The sequence below is a fragment of the Herpailurus yagouaroundi genome, unplaced genomic scaffold, assembly GCF_014898765.1.
Source record: "Herpailurus yagouaroundi ecotype Mexico unplaced genomic scaffold, PumYag 191, whole genome shotgun sequence".
Taxonomy (NCBI): domain Eukaryota; kingdom Metazoa; phylum Chordata; class Mammalia; order Carnivora; family Felidae; genus Herpailurus; species Herpailurus yagouaroundi.
Window position 1 is genome coordinate 14897284 of NW_024412422.1, and position 21807 is coordinate 14919090.

General features: G+C 55.6%; 1 long non-coding RNA gene across 1 annotated transcript; it reads right to left on the reverse strand.

Annotated features, from left to right (window-relative positions):
* Positions 1 to 209: 209 nt before the first annotated feature.
* On the reverse strand, positions 210 to 8604 carry LOC121010411 (uncharacterized). Its single transcript, XR_005781141.1, has 3 exons — positions 7185 to 8604; positions 1269 to 1379; positions 210 to 322 (listed from the first exon to the last, which is right to left on the reverse strand). It is a non-coding gene; the product is annotated as an uncharacterized LOC121010411 (long non-coding RNA).
* Positions 8605 to 21807: the final 13203 nt, after the last annotated feature.

Consider the following 21807-nt stretch of genomic DNA (forward strand, 5'->3'; position numbering starts at 1 on the left):
CAGAGCAGCAAGCCCCCTGCCCCGATTCTGCGGCGACAGCCCCCTCGTCCCAGCTTGCTTGAGAACAACATAGGTTTTATTTTAAGAAAGACGAGCCTGTGGAACTTCGGCGCAGGAGGCTGGGGGTGGGGGGAGCATTTCGTCTCACCGGTGACCAGGGGCCTGTGCTTCCAAGGGGCCAGGGGTCTCGTTGATGGTTCTGACCCCCTGAGCACACGCTTCACGTGGTTTTCCAGCGGTATAGACGCAGAGAAGGGTGTGCTCTCATCCCTGTGTGATGGGCTGGGTTCCAGATCATTCTGTCGATGCGTCAGTCGTGGCCCTGGAAATTCAACACCAGGTGCATAAGCTGTCCTCGTTATAAATGTTCCCTGAGGATTTGAATGATGTGGGGGGGGGGGGTGGTGCACAAGATACTCCCGAGTGACACTCAGCAACCAGGGGACGGAGAGAAGCAAGCCTGTCTCGTACTGCGTGTCCTCAGAATGGCAGGCACCGTGATAGGGCCTGACACATATTAAAAGCCAATTAATCCCCACGATAGCCCAAGGAGGCAGGCCCTAGTAACGTCCATTTTACAGGTGAGGAAACTGAGTCACAGAAAAGTTAACGTTCCCAAGAACACACAGACAGTAAGCCAGTGATACGGGGTTCAAAGCCAGGCCACTTTGCAAACACCGTGTTACTCTATCTGCGTGCCAAAAATCCGGGTCCTTTCAGACCGAAGAAGACGCAGGGAGCCCCACCCCCCCACACAGACGCACAAGCACGCACACGAAGGGAACAGCCCTGCCGTGGACAGCCGCATGGCAGGAGCCCCGGGATTTTGTTGTCGCTGTTTGTTTTTGCATTTGAGTATAGGATTTTATTTTATTTTTTGACGTTTATTTATTTTAAGAGAGAGCGCGAGAGAGCGCACAAACGGGTTCTGTGCTGACAGCAAGATGAGGGGCTCGAACCCACAACCATGAGATCGTGGCCTGAGCCGACACCAAGAGTCGGACGCTTACCTGACTGAGCCACCCAGGCGCCCCAGGGGGCCCGGGGACTCGACTGTCAGGCGTGGAAGGAGAGGGGGTGCCGGGGGTCTGGGGCAGGATCTCGCGGTCCACGAGTTCAAGCCCCACGTCGGGCTCTGCGCTGATGGTGCGGAGCCTGCCTAGGATCCTCTCTCTCCCTCTCGCTCTCCGCCCCTCCCCCACTCACGCTGCCTCTGTCTCTCTCAAAATAAATACATAAAACTTAAAAAGAAAAAGAAGCCACCTCACTTGCACTAACTGGTTACAGCAGTCCGAGGAAACTCACACGGCCGTCCTCTCGGGCTGATACACGGAGGCTCCAAGATGAGACGTGCCCGGCGTGGGCGTTCCTCTTGTGGCCTGGTGGGGACAAAGCCACGTGTCGGCCCTTTTAGCGGATCCGGGGGTGCAGGGACCCGCCCCTCGGGCCTGGCCCCAGGCCTCTTGGCTGCCTTCCCTCCCAGGGCCACCAGCTTCTCTCAAGCGCGGCCCCGTAGTGCATCCGGGTGACCGGTGGGGCTCTCGGGAGAGGTGGGAGGATTTGGGAATGTTGATGCAGGCGCTCGGCAAACTTTCTGGAGCGCCTGTTCTCAGCCTCCAGAAACGAGCCACCGTGTGGCTGCGCAGAACTTGTAGCCCTGTGGGGAAAACGGAGTCTCCAAGAGACAATTAGGCTAGTGCGTTCTAAGCCCCGCAAGCAAGGTCGGGGGCAGGGTGGGCGGGAGGCCTCACCGAGGAGGTCGGGGAGGCAGGTGTAGGAACATCAGAGGTGACAGTGGGGGTGGGAGGCAATCTTTGGGCCGAGCCTTAAAGAACCAGCACTGATCGGCCAGGTGGGTGTTGGGGGAAGAGGTGAGGGAACAAGGCATGGGGGAAGAGCTTTGGGGAAGTGTTTCAGGAAGAGAGAAGAGCAGTGCAAAGGCCCTGAGGCAGGAATGTGTTCGGTGTGTTGAGAATCACCCGGGTGGCTGGGGCAGCTTGGGCAAAGGCCGGGAGATGTAGACTCCGTCAGAGCAGTGAGGAGGGTGGGGTCAGATCTCGCAGGGGGGCCTCGTAACGACTTTGATGCCGACCTTGAGCAAGTCCGGGCCCCTGGCCACAGATTGATGTGTGAGCAAATAGGACAGTCACGAAATAAAAGCTTTCTTTCTCCTGGCCCTGCCTGATGTCCTGCATTCGCTTCCCAAGGCCAGCGTATCGAGCTACCCTAACAAGATGGCTTAAAACAACAGGAAGGCTGAAGTCTGAAATCAAGGCGTTGGCAAGGCGCTAGGAAGAGACCGCCCCGGCTCTGTCTCCCAGCCGCTGGCGGTGGCCAGCCGTCCTTGGCTCGTGGACACATCTGTCCCGTCTCTGCCTGTGTCTTCACATGGCCTCCACCCCGTGTGTCTGCGTCTGGTAAGGACACCCACCATCAGGGTTAGGCCCACCCGACTCCAGCAGGACCCCATCTTAAGCTGATCGAATCTGCGAAGACAGTTTCCAAGTAAGGTCACGTTCACAGGTCCCTGGGGTCAGGGGTTGCACATATCGTTTGGGGGGACCGGGACACAACGCAACCCATCGCAGGGCCCTTGTCTGCCAGTTATTTGCCCCGTGTGTGCGTGTGTGTGTGTGTGTGTGTGTGTGAATGTGAATTTGCACATGGCGTGAATGGGTTATTAACTCACGAAAGTTCATTTCAAAGGACTTCAGTGTTTAACTGGACTGCGTTCGCAGGATGCCCCAGCCGCAAAAGCTCACGGTCACGGGTGCACCCCCGGTCAGAGTCTTTGCCATGGCCGAGGGCGAGTGGGGCCAGCCAGCCTGGATTCTCTGCGTCTGAGAGCCACCTTTCCCAGAAGACACCAAGCCCACCCGCTGGGGGGTTCCTGTCCTCAAGCAGGGCTCAGAGAGTGTCTTTTCAGGGCTCCAAAGATCTCTCTTTTCCCACAAACGGGGGTTCGGAGCTCTGGGGGTGGCCAGACGGGAGGTACGTGTGCTGGGGCTGTTGGCCAGGGGCAGAATGGTCCTCTTTTCCGGAAGCCCAGATGGAAAGAAGGCCCAGAGGAGCCGGGAGCTGGGATAGTGGTTCCCCAGGGCCTTGGGGACAAGGTCTCCTGTGGGGAGGACAGGGATCCAGCCCACACCGGGGCTCACCATGGAAGAGAGCAGACAGAGCTCCAGGACTCAAACTTCTGCCTTCCCAGCCCGGAATCCTCCCTGCACGGTCCTAGGCTGACAGGGGTGGGTGGGGGGTGGAGGGGGTGGCCCAGGAATGCCGCCTTGACTCCTAAGGACATTCACCTCCTCCCCTGGTGGCAATGAAACGGTTAACTCCCCCCTCAACTAAATAAATAACCTTCCGGATGGTTCTCGTGAAGGCCCCAGACATCCCTTTCCACCATGACTGCTATGGGCTGAATGCCTATGTCTCCCCAGAATTCACAGGCAGAAACCCCAGCCCCCAGTATGATGGCACCAGGAGGTGGGGCCCTTGGGAGGTGATTGGGTCACGAGGGTGGACCCCTTGTGTTGAGATTCATGCCCTTGTAAGAAGACACACGAGACAGACCCGACCCCAGGGGCACCCTGGACCTCCCCGACCTCAGGCATGCAGCCTCCGCACGGGGACAAGTAAGTGCTGGTCATCTGAGCCGCCCGAGGGACCGTATTCTGTTACAGCAGCCTGAGCCGCTGAGACGAGGACGGCTCCGAAACGAGCGAGCCCATCATCGAGTGCATCCGGAATGTGAGGGTCCAGATTCAGCTCCCAGAGGCTCCAGAGACTGGGCTGGGGGCAGTGTTTGGGGAAGACGGGTGGTATAGACACATGCCTCCAGAACAACTCTGTGTGCCTGCTGGCTCTGCCGTTTACTAACGGAAGGACCCTCGATGCGTTTAATTTCACACCCCCTCCCCCCACCGTGAGTGGGGAGCTACCAGCACCGACCCCACAGAGCAGCTTACGGCTGAAAATGGTGCCTGTCCCGCGGTGAGCGTGAGTGCACAAACATTATGACTGTAACGTTTCGGATCCTCCGAGATCTGGCTCAGAGGGGAGGCTGGATGGGGAGACGTGACGTCGTCTCCATGAGCCTGTCTCTCGTCAACCCTGCTTCCCCCTGCTAATGCCACGGAGGGCGCGGACAGCGGGAAGCGGGGGCTGTACCGGACCTCACGGCCGTGCGGGCTCATCCACCGGCGGGTCCTCAGGGCTGGCGAGGCCCCTGGCGCCTGCGGTCTCGCTCTGGGGACACCGGTGGTGGCCCCGCCGGGAGCATTGAGTAAGCAGGAAGCTTGGCTCCGAAAATCGCAGCATGACTTGTGCTTCTGGGAACGCAACGGTGGTCTTCTGTTTACTTTGGTAGGCGGGGCGGACCCTTGACTGAAGACTGTTTGAGTCCGCACCATGGGCTTGGAGTAAGAGGAACACCAAAGTTGCGTAGGGGCGAACCATTTCAACATTCGGAACATCTGCTCGTGAATTTCTTGGGCCAAGTCACGCTCCAAACTGACGTCAGGGGAGCCCCATCCTACAGGAAGCGTTCCCACTGCATCAGCTGTCTGTTGCCACCATAATGCCACGTAGCCACCAGCTACGACGCGTCTTTGAGGGGCTCAGCTTGCGTGGCTCAGCTTGCGTGGCGTTTGTCTAGAGGACAGCTGGCCGTCGGCCGGTCTGGGCTGACCGCGGTGGGGGTGGCGGGGGCCAGCGGGGCATGTTTTCACGGTGATGGCAGGGACCCAGGCCAGCGGGCAGACGCCTGCAGGCCCCTTGAGGCCTAGCCCAGGCGTCCCCCTGAGCTGTCCCAACGGCCGCCTTTCCACCGGCCAAAGCCAGGCATGTGGGCCACCCCAGGGCAGTCCAAAGCAGAGGCCTTGGATCTGGGGCCAGGGCAAAGAAACCGGGCCATCTGCACCACCACCACCCTGCCCGCCCCCAGTCGCCGCTGAGCTCCCGATCTGCTCAGCACGTCTACATTAGCCGAAGCAGGTGAGAACTTACAGTTCGCACCCTGCCTCCCGGAATAAATTTATTTTTCTGTAGCTCAAGTTCGACAGTCCAGCCCCGCCCCCATCTGCCTCTGGGCAGATGTCATCTCAGCCGATTTAGGGTCAATTTGTTCAGAACGGCACGTTCTTGGGCACTTGGTGGTTTCCCCTCCCCGTTCCGTAATTCGGTCAGGTTTGAGATCCAGGAAGCTCCAGGGGTATTGTGGGGGGAGGGGGGGGCGATTCCCGACTTTGGCCAAGACGTCCCAGCTCCCTGTGTGGACTAGGTCATTTGTCCCCATGCTGTGGGGGACCCATGTCTCATCCTGACTCGGGACCACCCGGCCCTGCTGGGGGTGGGGGTGAATGCAAGGGGCCGTCAGATGCTGTCACCAAACTCTGGGGGCCCTGGGGGACCCAGTGGAAGGAATCAACACCTGACCCCCACTCTTTAGCTCTGCTGTCCCGATACTGCCTGGAGGAGCCAGTGGCCCATAAACGGCCGTCTTTGCTCTTCTTGTGAGGCAGAGGGGTGAGGGAGCTAATCCACCACGAGGGGGTTCCCCCCTCGAGACCTAATTGCCTTCCGAAGGCCCCCACCTCCTCATACCATCATCACGTTAGGGGGTCGGATTTCAACCTATGAATTCTGAGGGGACACAAACATTCGGTCCCTGGCAAATGGACGAGCAAATTCACAAATGATGGTTGACAATTCCTCCGAGAGAATATTATTCTACGGGAAGCAGAAGGAACAAACCATGAATACCCCCAACAGTACGGGGAAATCTCAAGAATATTATTCTGAGAGAAAGAAGCTATTACAGGGGCGCCTGGGTGGCTCAGTCGGTTGAGCGTCCGGCTTCGGCCCGGGTCACGATCTTGCGGTCCGTGAGTTCGAGCCCCACGTCGGGCTCTGTGCTGACAGCTCAGAGCCTGGAGCCTGTTTCAGATTCTGTGTCTCCCTCTCCCTGCCCCTCCCCCACTTGTGCTCTGTCTCTCTCTGTCTCTCAACAATAAATAAACATTAAAAACATTTTTGTAATAAGAAAAAGAAAAAAGCTAAAAGACCACGTGTTCTCTAGGGTGCCATTTACATTGTACTAAGTTGTTTCGTCTTTAGGCAAAAAAGATCCACCTTAATCTGTCTTTAGACAAAAGTCATCGGTGATGCTAAAAGCACGGTGGTCCTCTCTGGGTCCCTGACTGGCCCTCTGGGTGACGGACCTGCTGTGCATCCTGACTCTGGTCACACAGGCGTTTGCACGCGCAAAATGCGCCAGGCCGGACACGTGAGATGGGAGGCACCACACGCGAGAGAATTGTTCCCCAGTACAAACGAGGAAGATAAGTAACGGTTTCTCCTCCGCTCGGAACCCACTAAAGAACGCACATGAATCAAGGTCTCAGTAAATGAAGGAACCAAAGTGTGCCCACTGCTTCCTGGGGTCGCCCCGGTGTGAGTGCCGGGACCTCTGAGTCTCCGGGCCTCCTTTCCCGCTCCCCTGAGTGGCGAGTGTCACCAACGTCCTCAGGTTTGTCCCGGCAGGAAACACACCCTGTGAGTCAGCGCTGTTGACTCGGGAAGGGCTCCCTGCGACTCGTCCCCCTCCCCCGCCCGTCTTACCTTCCGTGACCCACGAGTGAGCCAGCCGGGTGAGGAAGGTGACCTCCCTTGGACTTAGCCCAACGGGGAGGCCACACCTTCCTGGACGGGGGGGTCCCTGTCTGGCCTCTCCTGCCCGTGTGAGCTCAGAGCCCCCAAGGTGGGGTCGTGCCTGGGGCAGTCACCCAGCCAAGATAAGCCGCCCCCTGCCCAAGAGAGCGTCCGAGTGTCCCTGCCCACAGAGCTCCAGTGCACTGATGTCCCCCATCGAGCAGTCAGGGCTGCTGAGCGGAGTAATTTCCGGACGAGGCCCGTGCCACAGCAGGGCTTTATAGCCCCTTCCCCGATGCCGAGCTCCCAGGGCAGGCGGGGTCACGTGTGGCCTGCCCTTGCCCACACGCTGGGGGCCACATGGGCTTTGCTCAAGTCCAAACGGGGACTGGGAGAGAATGCCATGTGGGGATACCGCCCTGCACCCCCAAACTCCTGCTACACCTCCCTTTCACTGGTACTGGAGATCTCAGGGTCCAACCTGTCACGGGTTGGAAAGAACCTTCTAGAAGGCATGCTCAGCATCCCCTCACCACTCGACCTGGAGCCAGGCGTGAAGAATGGTGGTGGTCGGAATGGCAGCTGCTGTTGAGCCGACTTTGAACTTGAACAATTTCGAAATCCAGCTCCTAGGCCTGCAGCTCGGCATATGGGGGACACGCCTTCAGGTCTGGGTGTGGAGCTCGCAGCAGAGGCCTGGGGTCTCTGGCACAATGCGGCATTTACAGAACTGTGTCGTGAGTGTGTGTGTGTGTGTGTGTGTGTGCACGCGCGCGTGTGTACCTGGGGACAGAGTGCTCTGGCTGGTGCTGACGGGAGGGCGCCGTGCATCTGGAAAGTGTCAGGTTTAATGCCCAAGCCACGGGCCCGGGTCAGCTAAAAGTACATGTTTGCTCCGGGCTGCCGCTGTGCAAACTCCCGCCACTCGGGCTCTGCCGGGCTCATGTCAAGTTCCCTCAAAGACAGTGGCCCCTTTGTCAGATTCCATTCCAATCCGTGTTTCAAAGTCGCTGGCCTGCCACGGGGCCCCCCGCCTCAAACAGCTGCGGGCAGCATCTGTCTGAGGCTGCATTCATTCCGCAGTGAGAAGGAAAATATCGTAATTTAGGGCGCACGTCTACGGCTCGTCCGCCAGACTTCAGCCCTCCTCCCCGGCTCCAGAAAACTCCATGTCCCAGCTGATTGCGCACCCATCACCTCAGATGTTGTTAGGGTCGCAAGCAGCCCATAGCACGTCCGACTCTGCCCCTGGGGGCCTGGTTCCGCTTCATTTGGGTCTTCGTGGCTGTCACGTGGGAAATCCTTTCCTTGTCGATGGGGTTTGGTTTGTATCCGGGAGGACGGTGGGAACACAACAGTGTGTGTGTGTGTGTGTGTGTGTGTGTGTGTGTGTGTGCATTTGTGTGTAAGAGGCGGGGATAGACTGGGGATCATCCTCTCTCAGCCTGGGTTCAGCCCTAATGCAGAGCTTGAGACCGAGTCTTGCGTGCAGGGAGTCTGGGAATGTGGTCTCGGAGACCAGGAGTGTGGGGGAGGGGGAGCGGAAGCAGAGGCAAAGGGGCACCAGTGAGGGTCCTTGTGAACTGACGGGCCATCCTACAGGTCCTTCTGACAAGTCGTGAAATGCAACCTCAGAACGGTCCCCCAGGAACATGGGACGGGCAAGCATTTCCGTCAACAGCTGACCCCACTGGTGGCCCCGTGATGCTAACTCACCCACAGTCCTGGGGTTCACGTGCACGAGGGCCAGAAGGTTTCTTGCACGGGTCCCCCGCACCCGCGCGCCACTGGGCGAGGCCCCTGCAGTGCTGATCACTGCGGCGGCAGCTGGAGCAGGCACAGGGGCTGAGAAGGTTCTAGAAAAACCGGCGTGGGTCCCGAGCCCGAGCCTGCCTGCCTGCCCGGAGTCCTCCCGGGGTTCTGCCCTTTGGGAACGTTGCTGTCGGCTGGCCAAGAGCGTGTCCCTCTTCAGCCAAAGGGAATGGGGTGCTGGGGCTTCCCCAGTCTTCAGCCCAGGAGGAGACCGAACAAGTTCCCATCTCTTGGGGAAGAGAACCAGAGAGCAGGTCTTAGTGGTTCCCCAGCTCTGGGAGCCTGGGGGGCTCAGTCGGTTGAGTGTCTGACTCTTGATTTGGGCTCAGGTCATGATCCTCAGGTCATGGGATCGAGTTCCCCGCTGGGCATGGAGCCTGCTTCAGATTCTCTCTCTCCCCCTCTGCTCCTCTCCCCTGCTTGTGAGTGCTCTCTCTCAAATATAAATTAATTAATTAACTAATCAATTAAAGAGGAGAAGAGGAAAATTAAGGCTGTCCTTAAATTTCAAAAGATCCCTCAACCAGCTGGAGATGGCTGGGGTCAGCAGGAGGGGAGACAAAGTCCATTAAGAAGTGATTTCATGAGTCCAGAGAAGGGGTGATTTGACTTTAAGCTCAGGCATTGCCACGGTGCTGGGGACAACGGGATAAAACTTTGAGATGTTTCAGAGAAAGTCTACGGGATCTGGGGGTCAGTTGAGGGAGGCAGCCAAGGGGGGAGCCTGAGGTCTCCGGTCTAGCCACTGGGTGGAAAAATGGAGCACGATTCATCCGCCGTGAATGTCCCAGCAGGTCAGAGTCTCACATAAATATCCACATCATGCCGTGGGGTTCTCAGAATGTTGATGTATCACATGGCTCAACTGTCGTGCGTTTGGTAATTCCAGAAAGTGAAGTAGTGGGGAAAACCCGATTTTCTACGGAGGCAGGAGGTGGATTCCGCTCTTGACAGAGTCACGGGTGGTATTATTGTTCGAGATAGCCCTGCCCATCCCTATGGCGCCTCACCCTATACCCCCTATGCCTTTGACCGCAGCTTGGCCATGTGACTTATTTCAGCCAATAGAGTATAAGCACAGGAAACAGAGTTTGCCCCTGGGTGAAAACCACTGCAAAGTCCTCCACTTTTCTTTCCCGTGCAGCACAAGCCTGGTTGCTCAGAATGAAGACTGCAGCCTCTGACGGACACGTAGTGTGAGCGATAAACCTCCTTGTAAGCCACTGAAATCTGCAGGTAAATGGTCCTGAAGCAGAGCTTAGCTTAAACTGACTGATATCGGAACTAACAGCACCGTTTCTGAACTTATAAAATAAATGAGTGAGCTCTGGAAGCCAACATGGGTTCACTTAGGACAAGTCCTATCTGACAAAGGTGTTTGAGTTATTTGCTAGGTTACTCTGGGTCGCTCGAGTGATACATCCGAGGAATTCTGTGGCTATAAGTGCACCTGCATTTCAGCAAGGTATTGCAAAGTCACTTCTCCTAGGCAAGATGGCGAACAGTGAGCTCGGTGAGAGCATGATTAAATTGTTTCGTAACCATCAGACTGATGAGCCTAGGAGGTCTGATTTGATATGGCTGATGCCAACCCGCAGAAAGGTTGCCAGCGGTATGCCACGGGACTCTGCCTTTGTTCCATTCAGCTCCACACTTTCGTCAATGATTTCCCACAAGGCCTTCAAAGGTGTGCTGATTCCATTACACGCGGATCCAAAGCTGGGAAAAATAGGCTGATGAATGGTGAGCTATTTTTGGCCGAGAGCAACAAGATGAATCATAGGAGAGAACAAACCACATTTCAAAAAACCAGAAGGCCCAGAAAGGGGAGCTATGACAGCATGTGCAGAAAGGACAGGACTTCGTTGGCCATGGACTCAGTGTGAGTAGTTGTTAATACGCGCCAACCCTGGTTAAGCACTCGCAACGTACCAGACATTTTGTTAAGCAATCTACACGATTACCTCATTGTATTCTTCACGGCTATTCCATGCCGTGCTTTGCAAAGAGTTGCTTTCATTGAATTACTGATAGAAAAAAAGTATACACACACACACACACACACACACACACACATATATATGATATGTATATATATATACATATATATATATAACCTTTTTTTGGAAAGAAAGTCCCAGGAGGTAGGGTCCAATCCTTCTGGAATGCAACGTTTTCCATCATTTCTTTTTAAATATTTTTAAGTTAAGGATTCCATTTAATTCAACATTTACTGGGTACCTACTGTGTGCCCAACACTCTTCCAGGTGCTGGGGACGGCTTGGGGATAAGGTAAGTCAAGTCCATTCCTCTGTGGCGTTGCCTGCTACTGTGGGAGACACATAAAAGCTGAACCCCAAATTGTAGGTGGCAGTACGTTCTGTGAAGCAGAGGCTGGGGAGGGAAGGATGGTCATCCTGAGGAGGTGACATCTGAGCAAAGCCCTAAACGGTGAGAAAAATCCAGCTGGCGGTTCCAAGTCCAACACTCCCTCACCCTCCACTTCCTCTTTGATTAGAAGCCAAGGCACCAAGAACGCCGGCAGAAAATCCGCTTCCGGAGCCCAGGCAAGAGGAGAGATTCTAAGAAGCTTCCAGATGTCCAGCATTCTGACCAGCTGGCTTCTACTCAGTCTTCACCCGGCCCTCGTCACTGACAGGTGCCAGGAGCCCCTACCGTGGGCAAACGCCAGCAAAGGGGGCAGAAAGTAAATCTGGAACCGGGGCATTTTCTTTAGCTTGGATTATTTTTGTAGCTATCAGGTTTCTTGCACATTAAGGAGCCCCAGGAAATTATTTGCTTAAAAGGCTTTTTTTATTTTTAACCTTCTTTCCCTTTGTTTTTCTTCTCTTTGTTTGGCTTTTGAGCAAAAACTTCCTACCCGCTGTGATATTTTCCCCCTGAAGAGCTAAGCAGGCTAGAAAAACAGTGGTAGGAAATACGGGTGTGTGGCCAGGAATCAGGGTAAATAGCAGCCTGGGAACCTCCCAGAAGAACCGGGGTTCGCTACACCAACCTCGGCTCGTGTCGGCCAATTGCCTCCAAAGGCAGGGTGGCCACTTGGGCTCCACGGAAAGCCTCCCCCTCGCTAGGTGCCCCCTCTTCAAGTCGCTCTGGTGGGACGAGGCAGTTGCAGAGGGCTTGGTCGGTGTGCCCCAGAGGGAAGAAAGAGATACATTTCCGAACCCATCTGTTGTGTGAAGGTGGCGACATAGCATCCCGTCTCCAGCGGTCACTCGAGGGACGTTGGCTGGTCTCAACTTCAGCCAGCAACACTAAATCTAGTAAGACAATGACTTGAATTTAAAAAGATTAAGAGAAGGGGCACCTGGGTGGCTCCGTCAGCTAAGCGTCCAACTTTGGCTCAGGTCACGATCTCGCGGTTCGTGAATTCGAGCCCCGCGTCGGGCTCTGTGCTGACAGCTGGGAGCCTGGACCTGCTTCGGATTCTGTGTCTCCCTCTCTCTGCCCCTCCCCTGCTTGTTGCTGTCTCTCTCGGTCTCTCAAAAATGAAAATTTAAAATTGTTTAAAAAAAAAAAGGATTAAGAGAAGCCCATGGAAACAGTGAGGAAACCCTTGAACTTTTTACCAAAAAAAAAAAAAATCATCTCTGAATCACAGAACTGCAAACAACTCAAATTGAAGGGAAGGCTGTCAATCATCCCCATAGAAAATTTAGTGGGGAGAAAATATGGAAAGTAAAAGAAAAAACTCATTCCTTGTCATTTGTTCCAAGAGTTAAAGTGGAGTTACCACACTTGGTGAAATTAAGAAGAAAGGAAGAAAGCTTTTTAAAAAATATATATATATATATATTTTTTACCACTTTATTTTTCAAGATGAAGTTCCAATCAAACCTCTCTCTCTCTCTCCTTTTTTTATCCTTTCATTTTTAAGATGTGGAGGGGGCGCCTGGGTGGCTCAGTTGGTTAAACGTCCAACTCTCAATTTTGACTCAGGTCATGATCTCACAGTTTGTGAGTTCGAGCCCCACGTCGGGCTCCGTGCTGACAGCTCAGAGCCTGCTTGGGATTCTCTCTCCCGCTCTCTCTGCCCCTTCCCTGCTCACATTTTTTCCTTCTCTCTCTCTCAAAATAAATAAGTAAACTTGTTAAAGATGTGGAATTTTGGGGGCGCCTGGGTGGCTCAGCTGGTTAAGCATCCGACTTTGGCTCAAATCACGATCTCGCCGTTCATGAGTTCGAGCCCCGCATCGGGCTCTCTGCTGTCAGCGCAGAGCCCTGTTTGGATCCTCTGCCTCCCTCTCTTTCTCTGCCCCTCCCCTGCTCACACTCTCTCTTTCTCTCTCTCAAAAAATAAACACTAAAAAATAAACGAATAAATAAAATAAATAAAAAATGTGGCTTTTAAAACCCCACATCAAGTGGCTTCACTCCGGGTGCCCTGGCTCTGGTCTCTCTCCCTCTTCTGCCCTTCCTTCCCCGCGTGTGTCCACCAGGCTGGGGTCACGTCCCTGTCCCGTGCCCCAGAAGTTGGCGCCTAGACTCCACGGGGTTGAGGTGTCCTTCTAGAATCTTCTGTATGAAGGAAGAGGCCCTACTTCCACCTGCCCCTTCTCTTCCGTACTGGGAGGGGTAGGGGGCTCGAGCGGCTGCCGCCAGGCAGCCCCCAGTCTCAGTGGCTGGCGAGTCGTCCCCCAGCGGGTCCTTCTCCACCCTCCTTCACGTCTACGCAGTCCTCTCCCTTCAGCTGGGGATGCAGAAGGGATTCAGGAGAAGCTTCTGTGGGCCAGGCTTAGGAGGAGTGCACGCCCACTGCACCCGCCCGCCGGGGGTCGGGGCTCAATCACGCGGCCACACCTAAGTGCCCAGAAGCCTGGGAAGCAGCTCAGTCCCTCAGGATCCCCTGGAAGACCCAGTGGGTGCTGCCTGGCTCGCCACACGTCCTACACTTTTCCCTCCTCTGTGTGACGTCACCTCCCCGTCCCTGTTCACCTCTGGGTCCGTGTGTCTACCTGGGGCACCCGTGTGCCGCCCTACGGAGCAGACAAGCCTTGCCTCTTACCAAACCTCCCAGAGGCAGTTTGCAAACCCGTTGCCCCTTGCTTTAGAAAAGCCCGGCTGTCAGGAACGTTTGCAAGTCAAGCGGGCGCGCACGCTCACTTCCGGGCCTCACGTGGCCAATGGCAGAGAGGCACGAGCCAGTCTGAGAATGTACCTCCCACCCATCCACCTGCCCGTCCATCCGTCCCTTCGCTCAAGTGATGGTCAGTGAGCCCGCCGTGTTCAGAGCCCCGTGCAAACTGCTGTGCAGAACGAAGAAAGGGCGTAAGGCACGCGCTCTGCCCTTGAGAAGTTTATAATCCAGTCGGGGAAGGAAGAACTAAGCACACACAGAGCGAGCAAAGACGCCAGGCCCAGGCACGTAGAGACGAGGAGGAAGCCCCCGGGAGCAAAGGCAACGAGGCCTGCTTTGCCGTCCTCCAGGTCCCTCCTCCCCCCGTGGGTGCACGGCCCGGCGGCCTCCCCGTCCTGTCCCTTCTCCAGCCCTGCACGAGCGGTGTCACCCATTTTCCCTTCCGTGTCCCTGCTCATCCTCCTTGGTCTATTTCCCCCACTCTGTTGTCCATGCCCCTGTCCACATTCTCCCCCGTATAAAGCAGACCGTGAGTCTGTGGCGGCCTCAGGGCCTTTGCACGTTCAGTGCCCTCTGCCAGGACCCTCAGGCTCTTCTCAGAGCTAGCCTCTTGCCACCACTCAAAAGCCAGCTGAGGGAGCTTCCTTGACTCTCCTCGCCCCCCACCCCCATCTAAAGCAGGCCTGATTATTCTCTGTCCCATCACCCCATTTTATTTGTATAGTGTAATAACTCTCCGAAATTCTCTTATTTAATTATTTTCTCCCCCCTCCCAGATTGGAAACTCCTTAAGAATGGGGCCTAGTTTGACTTCTCCGTGGCTGTATCCCCAACGCCAGGCATATAGTAGGTGTTCGATTAATAACTGTGGATTGAAGGGATGACAGAGAGCCCTTCTCCTTCTCTCTTGGCGTCTCAGCACTGCAGGGCCTCGCCTCCCCCGAACCAAGCCCCCTGCCGGAGTCTGGTGCCCAGTCTGTGCCCTTCCCGAAGCCTCCAGGGCATCACGCCAGGGGCTGGAGTCTTTCCTTCGCTCCCACTCGACACCCGTCGTCTCTCCTTTCTGCTGAAAACCACACAGTCAGAATACCCGCCCAGACTCGTGTCCTCCTTGCGGGATGCACAGAGATGTATCTGTCTGCCCCACTCTCTGGTGGCCCCGGGGGCCCCCGTTGCTGTGATCCCTCCCTCGCTCTCTCCGAGGCGCCCAGAAAGAGCTCCTGCTTTGGCGGGGGCTGGGGAGGGGCCTGTTCACTCCCCTGCACGCCTCACGGTCACTCTGGTCTCTCCTTGGCTCTGACCAAGCTAGACTTGGTCTTAGGTTATTTTTACGGTGCACAGAGGCCCCGTCTGCCTCTTTATTCGGATGGAGCTCAAAACGACCGTTGAGTCACCGAGTGTCTGTCGTGACAGCTCTTGAAAAGCCACAGCAGTTTTTGGAGGACGCCTTGTCTTTCACTGTAACAACTCTGTCACCCCCCCGAGCCTCCTAAATCAAGAAGTGATACTTTGGTGTGAAGGATTCGGGTAGACTTACTCACCAATTGACGTGGCATCACGGTTTCTAGCCAAAGAAAAGAATCCGGAATCAGTTTGGGTGGTGTCGCACATTCGGACGACCCCAGGTTTTATCTTGTGCAGATTTGCCGAGCAAGGGGCGTGAAGAAGGGTGGCGTCCACAGTTTTTCGTCTGCTGCATCAGGTCCTCAAGAGGCTTGCGCTGACGTGCAGCTTAAGAGCAAGAGAACCCTAAACCCCTGAATGTTTGAAAAGTTGTAATGGAAGCGGTGTGGAGAGGTGAATGTGTCAAAGGGGGCTTACCGAGGGTGACTCATAGATTCACCTGCTGCCCCCATCACCCACCGCTCACCATCACGGGGCTCTGCAAACTCCTCCTGTAAAAGGCCAGCAGATGGAAAATAGTTCAGGCTGTGCAGGCCACGTAATCTCCGTTGCGGGAGGAAAGCGTCATCATCGTAGGATCTGGGGTTGTCGCCCAGCGCAACGCCCTTCGCAGGACGGATCAGCCGGGGTTCGTGGAGGTGAACGCTCGTCAGAGAACAGGAGAGCCCTGTGGCCTCGAAAGATCTCCCCACAGGTTCCTGATAAATTGCAAAGGGAAAGATAACTTCACAATGAAGTAACGTGGCGGACAGCACCTCAATCACGTGACGAGGTGTTAGCGGGCTCAGTCATGAGACAAGCTGACGTGACGTTCCTCCCGCTGTAGATGCCTCAACATCGACCCTGTAAGATTCTTGCCAAAATGTTTATCCTAAGTCTATCACGAGGAAGCAATCAGACAAATGCAGATCGCGGGACCTTGTACACAATTACTGGCCTGAATTCTTTAAAACTATCACTGTCTGCAGAGACAGAGGAAAGCATGGGACTATTCAAGATAAAAGGAAGCATAAGAGAAACGATGATTTGAGGTGTGAGGTGACCCATGCCCTTGTCTGAAAATGACAATCAAAGATCGTGAAGAATCTGTGGTTTCACTTTCCAGCTGAGAAGTCAGCCTGCTGCAGGGGTGGCTGGGTGGCTCAGTCGCTGAAGCGTCCAACTTCGGCTCAGGTCACAATCGCACGGCTCCCGGGTTCGAGCCCAGTGTCAGGCTCTGTGCTGACAGTTCAGAGCCTGCTTCCGATTCTATGCATCCCTCTCTCTCTGCTCCTATCCCCCCACGAAAAAATAAACACTAAAAAAAAAAAAACAAAGCCTGCTGCAGATGCCTGAATCTGGCAGGAGACACGGGACTCCTGGATCAGAGACTAAAAAGTTGTTCTTACTCACAGCCATCTTCTTGTGCCGTTTCTCAAGCCCCAGTTCTGACGGGGCCACTCAAAGAAGGCCGAGCGACACCTGCACACACAGTGCCTTGCATCACAGCAGAGGAAGCCTGACTTGAAGGAACCCAGATGTTTTATAACGGGCATAATAAGCCTGCCTGATCTTTTCACCAGAGAGAGACACTTTTTTTCTTATGCTGGCCCGTGAGCAGCACCTACCCTTTGCTGTGGAGGGAGACACTGTCTCCACCTTCTGAGGCCGTTCTCTGTACAAACATCCTCGAAATGACAGTCCAGACAGAGGGCAGACAGGGCCTCTCCCCAAAAGATGTGCAGAAACACAAGAGCCCCATGCGGCATTATCTCCCCATGGCCCTGGACTGACAAAGGAAGCAGCTTTCAGGGGCATTACTGAAATCATTTGGGGGATTTTGCTATAAAACAGAGGTCCTATACGATCTTCTCACCAATGTTAGATTCCCTTGGTGGGGTCAGACCACTGCGTTTGTGTAAGCGATCATCTTTGCCCTCATAGATGCCGCTTATGGATCGGGGGGTCAAGGGTCACAATGTCTGCCGCTAACTTTTATTTTTTTATTTTTTTAATTTTTTTAAACGTTTATTTATTTTTGAGACAGAGAGAGACAGAGCATGAACAGGGGAGGGTCAGAGAGAGAGGGAGACACAGAATCGGAAACAGGCTCCAGGCTCTGAGCTGTCAGCACAGAGCCCGACACGGGGCTCGAACTCACGGACCGCGAGATCGTGACCTGAGCCAAAGTCAGACGCTTAAGCAACTGAGCCACCCAGGCGCCCCTGCCGCTAACTTTTAAATGGTTCAGAGAAACAGATGACAGCATAGGTATCTCGCACACACATGTGCACATACGAGAGAGACAGAGGGAGACTGAACGAGGAGAGACGGAGGTGAGCGGGCTTTGGGTCGTCAGTATTTTATTCATTCAACTTTATAAAACCCAAAGTGGGGGACCTGGCTTCCCCGGGGACATGCAACTAGCCTGGGGCGGCCCTCTCCTGACTTTCAGGTCTGTGTTTTCACTATACCCTGTCACCGATGTTATCCCTGGCCCGCCTTAATTAAGTGCTCTGAGGACATAAATAGGTCTCTTGTTTACTCAACTGGGGAGAAACTGGCAAGAATAGGCCTTTTCAGCTACAAGCTCCTGAAACCCCGAAGGTGTGAGCTGGCGAGTCAGCAGCCGCGGAAGCCTTTTCGGCCGTGGACTCCTCTGCACGCGGCTGTGAAGCGATGCCATCAACCCCCTTCTGGAACAAGAACGGGGAAGAGCCGCGGGAACTGCAAGCCGGGAAGTTGGCCGCAGACCCCGAAAGCAGAGTTTTCGTGATTTCGCTCAAAGCCCGGGGAATCCCGAGTCTGGGTCCAGACACGCACCGTTAGATGTCGGCAGAAGAACACGTTCCCGCCTCCAAAGGCACCTTGGATCCGTTCGGTCCCCACTTGCCTCCCTCCGGGGACGGGCAGGCCGTCAGGGCAGGCCTGGTCTTCGGACTGGACGCCGGGCTGTGGGCACAGGCCTGCGGGCGGCGAGGCCAGAAGCAGGCTCTGACCCCCAGACAGGCAGCTGCCCGGCAAAGACAGAGCCGCGGGCTCAGAGAGGACGCATGCTAAAAATGAAGGTGTGAGTCATTATTGGAGCTATGTCCCGGCAGGGACGTGTGTGGCTCCCGCAGGGCACCGGGCGAGGGTGCTGCGGAAAAAGTCCCCGGGGCGAGACTGGCCACGGGGGAACGTCTGACTCTCCGTTCGGGCCGGGTGGGGACGGGCACCCGCTGGCCGGGCCCCAGAGCCGGGCCCCCAGCCCGAGCCCGGCACGTCCAGAAGCAGACTCCGGTTAGATTTAATCCCGGCATCTTCAATCCTAATTCAGTCCCGGTATTTGAACCCTGCTTTATAGATGCGGACACGTCGGCCCAGAGAGGGCCTCGCAAATTGTCCAAATCACACAGCTGCGAAGTGTTAAAGACCGGGCCCTGCTGTGTGAGTGTAAGTGAGACCGTCGCCCTCTCTGAGCCTCCCCACCTTCTCATCTCTGAACGTGATGCAACTCCGTACTCTGCTGGTCTTTCCAGATGACGGGAGCGACACGAGCCTGATGAGACTAACCAGCCACACCTCCCCACGGCTGTGCGGAGGGTGAGGACCCTCCTGGGTGTGAGCGGGAAGAGCTCTGTGAACAATCGCTGTGTCCCACGAGTCAGATCTTTGTTTCCAACCCAACCTGGGCCTTTGGGGGTCTTTGGCACGATCCCCGAGATGGGCTTGTTTGCTTTGGAACCATCTCTGCGGGTGACAGGCACGCCTCATCGTCAGGCATTAGGACCTCCGTCCTCCTGCCTCACCTATTTCACGATGCGTCCGGACCCGCTGACAGCCTTCCCTGCCCCCCACCCCCGCCCCACCCCGGCCGCCCATCCTAGCAGCCTCCGGTCTGGCTTTCTATTTAGTAGCTGTGTGACCTCTGACAGGCCACTTAACCTCTCTGAGCCTCTATGGCTTGATCTGCTTTATTTTAAAATAGAAGGCATCCACAGCCCTCTTGGGGGGCAGGGTAGTTTGCGGGGTGCAGGGCAAGACAGTACGTGCGTGGGGGCCTTTGTAAGCCGTCCGTGGCCGCACGGCCCCGCTTTTACGAGTGTTCTCCAATGCCGCTTGGAACAACTGGCTAGCGGCTCTCAGTGAAAAAGCCTTTATTTCTCGTGCCCTCCCCTTCCTCCTCTGGCATTTCTCGGAGCATTGAGCTTGCCTCTCACAGAGCGGCCTGGGAAAGTCCCCTTGATGCTAGGGTGCTGGGCGAGCCCCCGGAGCTTGGGGTCACCCTACCATGCGCTGTTCCCAGCAGGTGACTTCGCGAGTCCCGGGATGAATGTGTCCCTTTCCAGAGGCGTGCAGTATTGGGGCCTGCCTTTTCTCTAGCATGGGACACTTTAGGACCCCTTGTAAGGGACCCCAATACGTCTTTTCTATGAACTAGGTACGTTTTTCTTTTTCTTTTTTTTTTTAACGTTTATTATTTTTGGGACAGAGAGAGACAGAGCATGAACGGGGGAGGGGCAGAGAGAGAGGGAGACACAGAATCGGAAACAGGCTCCAGGCTCTGAGCCATCAGCCCAGAGCCCGACGCGGGGCTCGAACTCACGGAGCGCGAGATCGTGACCTGGCTGAAGTCGGACGCTCAACCGACTGCGCCACCCAGGCGCCCCCTAGGTACGTTTTTCTATTAAACATCCAATGGCTCTCTCCTCTCCTGTCTTTGATCTAACTTTGAAAGCAATTTGAATCAGATCATTCCTAAAACCTGCTTCAGAACCTCCTCGGATCCCCCCATCTCCTGGCAGACGAAGTCCCAATCCCTTATCACCACATCCGGGGCTCTGCAAACCCCGCCTCCTGCCCGCGCCTCCGCCCGCAGCACCTGGCCCAGAGCAAGCACTTGGACCTCGAAAGACCTCCCCCTCTTGTTCTTCTGCCTTCACAAGCCCCCTCTCCTCTCGAGACCGAGACCGGCCAAGAGAGCCACCCACCCTTGAGCCCTTGAGCCCTTGAGCCCTTGAGCCCTTGGCTCAAGCTAACTTATGGAAATTTTGGCCTTTCCTCCCCTCTTTGACATTTGCAGACCATCTGGCACCGTGAGAAACAGCAGCTCTTACAGTACAGGCTTTCAGCCCGTGGGCAGCCCCAGCCTGCGGCAGGGGATCCGATTAGGTCAGAGGTCAAGGTCACTGGGGTCATTTGTTTGGGCCACTAATTGGGCCTTTCACATTTGCAGTGTGGGCAAGTTTTTCCCGCCCCTGGATGTATACGCTTCTCCAACATTATTCCACACAGGGGAGTCCATTCCAGGGGAAGTTGTGGGTGGGTGCAGGGAAACTTCCGGAACCTGGGTGGGCGTAGTCATAAAGGTACTCCTGATAAGTGTGAATGGCGCAAAGGGGGCCAGGATCGGGGTGAGGTGAGCGTGGCCCTCGCTAAGGCCACAACATTTAAGGAAATGTCCCAAATGTGGAAATCAGGGCAAATACGATTTTACGTTTGAAGGTCAAAACTGACACACCAAAAATTCTGTGTCACGCCTCACCCTGATTCCCCACCAGGCTGCCTGAGTGTCACTATTCCGTAGTCAGAAGTAATCAGTTGTTCGTCAAAGACTTTTCTCTGGGGCAGCCAGGCCATGGCCGCGGGTGAAGCAAGCCCTCTCCTGTGGGCTTGAGTGGGTGGGCATTTGGGGACAAGGTGAATCTTCACCTGTGCATGTTCTGGAGAGCACAGCCCCCCCGCCCGTCTTTCGCCCCCTGTGAGATGACATCCCCACACCTGGTCAAGTGGCCCAGGGAAGAAAGATCTGAAGCGGGTGGAGTCAGTTGTGTTTTTTTTCTCCAGAATGTTCCAGATGTCCAAACCTCTGGTTGATTCTGTTTGAGCAGCAGACATTCCCATGTGCTTCCTGGTTGATGTGAAAATGCATCGTAAATTCACCTGAACACAGGGCCCTCTGTGTCCCCAGCACTCTCAGGAAGCTACCCAGCCCTTCCGGAATGCACCTTACCCCAACGGCGGCACCAAGGCCCTTGCTGTCTCCCGCACCTGTAGGTAAATTCTGCCTCCAGCTCACTGCTTGGTGGTTGACATCTCATCTTAAAATGTCACCTCAGAGGGGCGCCTGGGCGGCTCCGTCGGTTAAGCGTCTGACTCTGGCTCAGGTTGTGACCTCACTGTTTGTGGATTCGAGCCCCGCATCGGCCTCTCTGATGTCAGCGTGGAACCTGCTTCAAGATCCTCTGTCCTCCCCTCTCTCTGCCCCTTCCCTGCTCATGCTCTCTCTCTTTCTCTCAAAGATGAATAAATAAATAAACTTAACGAAAAAAAGGCACCCCAGAGCCACCTTCCCTAACATCAGAGCCATAAACGGTCCCTCTGATTCTCCTTGTCTGCAGGGTCTCGTCGGTCTCCCCCATTAAACTCGCCCTTTCGCCTCCCGGTGTGCTCACCAACCCCTCCCCAAACAGGGTGCCCCACGGCCAGGCCGTCTTACCCAAGGCTGAGGGCACGGCGGGGGCCTTGATCAGTCTTGACCCGAGGAACGTGCTTTAAGGGTGGTGACGAGCAGACCCTGGCACCCAGAGCCGGCGCACGGGTCCACACGTTCACACCTTCCCTCTCGCCTCTGCTCCCCTCCGCCTTCCCCCCCTTCCCCACAGGCCTGCCCTTTGCAAACCCATGTGTGGGACCCTGGGCTCTCTGCTCTCAGCACAGAAGGCCGGGTCCCTGGGAGCGGTGTGGGGGTGTCTGTGTGAATGTGAGTGTCTGGGAGCTGGGAGGAGCTGTTGAGGGTCCCCTGAAGACAAGGGAACCAGGCCCTTCTCCCTGGGGAGGAAGGGGGGGGATGGGAGACCCCTGTCAGGGAGCCAGAATGT